This window comes from Grammomys surdaster, unplaced genomic scaffold, assembly GCF_004785775.1.
Source record: "Grammomys surdaster isolate TR1022 unplaced genomic scaffold, NIH_TR_1.0 125946, whole genome shotgun sequence".
In the NCBI taxonomy this organism is placed as follows: domain Eukaryota; kingdom Metazoa; phylum Chordata; class Mammalia; order Rodentia; family Muridae; genus Grammomys; species Grammomys surdaster.
This window is the reverse complement of record NW_021620768.1, coordinates 4005241-4009217: the sequence shown is the minus strand read 5'-3', so window position 1 is coordinate 4009217 and position 3977 is coordinate 4005241. Positions and strand designations below refer to the sequence as shown.

At 49.1% G+C, this 3977-nt stretch overlaps 1 pseudogene; it reads left to right on the top strand.

The window, feature by feature from the left end:
• The first annotated feature begins 203 nt into the window (after positions 1–203).
• On the top strand, positions 204–1566 carry LOC114609112 (annotated as a pseudogene).
• The last annotated feature ends 2411 nt before the right edge of the window (positions 1567–3977 follow it).

The window sequence follows — 3977 nt, the reverse complement described above, 5'->3', positions numbered from 1 at the left end:
GGACCTGGACCTGGACCTGGACCTGGACCTGGACCTGGACCTGGACCTGGACCTGGACCGGGACCGGGACCGGGACCGGGACCTGGACCTGGACCTGGACCTGGACCTGGACCTGGACCTGGCTGAGTTTGTCAGCCTGCCTGCACTCCCACACTTGCACCGCCAGGGCGAGCTCTCCAGCACTGCTCCAGCTAACTCACCCAATGTTGCAGCCTGCAAGGAGCAGGGTCAGCTCTCCCCCTCTCACACCCTTGGGGCAGGCTCACCTGCACCCACACCACCAGAGCCAGCTCTACTGTGCTGCCCGGTCGAGGTGCGGGGCTCACTCTCCAAGTGCTTCAGCCATTGAGAGGCTGGGCTAGCTCTCCAGTTCTCACATCCTTCCAGGCTGGCTTACCCAACTGCCTCAGGTGGTAAAGGAGAGGGAGGGCATCTTCCCGCACCCATACCACCTCACAACAGATGAGAAGCAGGGCCAGCTGTCTCATATACCCTGCACTGTGCTGCCCAAGTGAATTGAAGCTCCCAAGTGCTGTAGCTAGTGAGAGGCCAGACCAGCTCTCCAGTTCTTATGACCCTGGCTCCAGCTCTCCAAACTACTGTAGGTGGCAAGGGGTGGCATCACCCCCATGCCTGCACCACCTCACTGCAGATGAGTGGCAGGGGCCAACTGTCCTTTGTCACACCCTCAGGGCCAGCTCACCCAGATTCCTGCCACCAGAACCAGCTCTATTGTGCTGCTCAGACACAATGCAGGGCCTGTAGCAGTCACTTCTTTGGGAAAACAGCCAAGGCCAATAGGAAACCATGCAGCTTCCACAGATGAGTTAGCAGCAGTTTGGGGGCCCATGCTCATGCTTGAGGACACAGGGCTCATGGAGGTAAAACCAAAGACAAGGAGTGGATTCCCATCACGAACTGAGCTGCCTGGTCAAGGACATGAAGATCAAGACCCTGGGAGGTGATCCACCTGTTCTTCCTGACACCAGGAAATCTGAGATTATTGACTGTTTCCTGGGCACATCCCTAAAGGTTGAAGTTCTAAAGATCACGTTGGTGTGGAAGCTGACTCAGGCTGACCAACCAACCAGATTCATGGCTCTGGCTGCAACTGGAGACTACAATGGTCATGTTGGTCTTGGTGTTAAATCCTCCAAGGAAGTAGCCACTGCCATCAGAGAGGCCATCATCTTGCCCAAGCTTTCCATCATCCCTTGGCAGAGAAGTTACTGAGGGAATGAGGTTGGCAAGCCCCACAATGTCCCATGCGAGGTGACAGGTACCTGTGGCCTGTGATGGTGCGTCTCATCCTTGCCCTTAGAGGCACTGGCATTGCCTCTGCTCCTGTGCCCAAGAAGCTGCTGCTGAACACCGGTATTTATGACTGTTCCACATCATCCAGGGGCTTAACTGCCACCCTGGGCAACTTTGCCAAAGCCATCTTCAGTGCCATCTTCCAAGACCTACAGCTACTTGACCCTCTTCCCTCCCCCCCCCCACAACCTCTGAAAAGAGACTGTGTTCACCAAGTCTCCTTATCAGGTTCCAACTGTTGCTACCACATAAGGGAATTTATACAAGAAAAATACAGTAAATTAAAGCTGAAAATCTTCAAGAGTCTGACATACTCAGAGGCAGATGCTCACAACTAGCCATTGAACTGATCATGGGGTTCTCAATAGAGGAGTTAGAGTGAAGACTGAAGGAGAGCTGAAAGGATTTGCGGCACCATGAGGAGAGCAACAATACCAACAAACCACAGCTCCCAGGGTCTAAACCACCAGCCTGGGAGCACTTAGGGAGGGATCCAGCACTTCAGCTGAATATGTAAAAGTGGAGGGCCCTGCTGGGCATAGGTGGAAGAAGAGAACCTTGACTGCATGAAGGCTGGATGCCCCAGGGGGTGGGAATTTTGAGGGTGGGGAGGTGGGAGTGGGGGGGTAGATAGAGGTTACATCCACAGAGAAGAAGGAGGAGGGGTGAGAGGATTGGGGGTCCCTGGGTGGGTGGGTGATGGGGTAAGGGGACAACATAGGAAATGTAAATAAAACATTCAATAAAAATTTAAAAAAAATAAAAAATAAAAAAATAGTAAAAACTTAAAATTTAAAAAAAAAGAGTCAAAGACTGCCGAGGCTGTCATGACCTAGACAGACCTTAAGGTGGCAGTATATGCACTTTGATAATCCTGATGTTGCCTTCTTCCTACACACTAACAGGGATCTTCCTCACAATCTAATCTCTTGTCTTCTTCCCTGCTGTGTCCTGTGTTGCACAACTTTTTAATTATAGAAAATAACCTTCTAAACATACATTCCACCAACACAGCCTTAGTTGTATTCAGCCAATGTTTATCTATCTCCTGTATGTAAAACTTATCTAGTGATGAGTTAGCAGATTAATAAGCAGTAAGGGAGACAGACCAAAAAAGCCAGTAATTATAATGTCCACAGTGTGGTGCTTGGAAAAGCCTGTTATTTTCTACAAAAGGTTGTAGGCTTCAAGGAGATGCCTGAGGTGGAGCCAGGCAACAGGAAGCTCCTGAGATATAACACCTCCACCTCTTGGGATGAGGTCTGGAGTTTCAGTAGGAAGTGAAATGAGGGCAATTCAACACCCAGGGTAGGTAGAAGGACTGGAGAGCATCAACCAGGGACAAGAAAGGGACAAGCAGCTTTCTCAGCTTGGAAGGTCAAGTTTCCCAGCAACCAGAGGTTCTGAACAGAGATGCCCAGGCAGGAATAAGAGAAGTGTGCAGATTTAACAAAGCTTCAGAAGAGAGTTCAGAAGCAAGGTGGCTGAAGAGCCCTCCACATGGATGGTAGCCCAATGTGCAGGCAGGACTGAAGGTGGCCTTCAGGGTGGCTAGTCATCAAAGACTTGGTGTGGACCCAGAGATTACAGAATAGTCTGTAGTTCCTTATCTACCACCTGGGAAATCTCTGGATTTGAACTTCCTGGCAACCTTGTCTCTAACTATTCATTCTGGGTCAGTGGTACAATAAGATGGCTCTCAGGAGCTATCTGTGGCTACTTACAGACAGGCAGAATACTGCCTGTGTGGTGTTAGGCTTGAAGGGCAACTTTGGTGAGGGGAATGCTAACTTCCTCTACAGGAGGAAATAATAAGTAAACCAGAAGCCAACAAAGGCCCTGAAGCACCCCCATGTCCCTTCTGCACTACATCCAACCTGTCCACACAACCAGAACTCCCATTTCCTTCTCCAGGGTCTAGACCAACGAGTCTCCCTGACCTTTCTGTCTATGCCTTCTCCCCAACCTGCATGTAGACTCCACATCCAGTGCTCTGGTCTAGTTTGTCCTACACTATCCGTGCCACAACTGATCTCTAGACTTGTGCCAGGATCTGCTTTACCTATTTTCCCAATGTCCAAGCCCTTCTCAAGCTACAGAAAACCCTTCCACCCATCCAGATCTAACCCAGCACTCCAGACTTGGACTAGGAGGCACATCCTGTACACCAGTCATCTGTCCACCTAACTTCATTTTACTCAAGCCATTTCCAACCTCTTGGTTCAACCTATCATCTCTTCTGCCCCAATCTGCTCCATATTAGACTTAGAACAAACAAAAGAAGTCTATGTGTCCAGACCTTGACGAATCCAGCATGGTCTTGGTAGGAACATATTGATATGATTCCTGCCCTGGGACAGGGCCAGCATACATAGGCCTTCAAGATGATCAATGGCTGCTATGGGCATAAAATTTGTTTGTATAATGTAGATATTTTACATTCCTCCTTTAAGGAACATCCTCCCTGTTAATGACTCCATGGTAATCAGATAACATGGAGTTCAAGAGGCAAAGGTGTGGCTAATGTCTTAGCAAAATGGTAAACACTGAGACCTTCAGTACAGCCCTCAAGACTATGGAAAAGAACTCTAAAAACATGAATTCAAAAGTATATAATTTCTCAACTATGCAAAATGTAAGGATGCAATATGAATTATATGAGG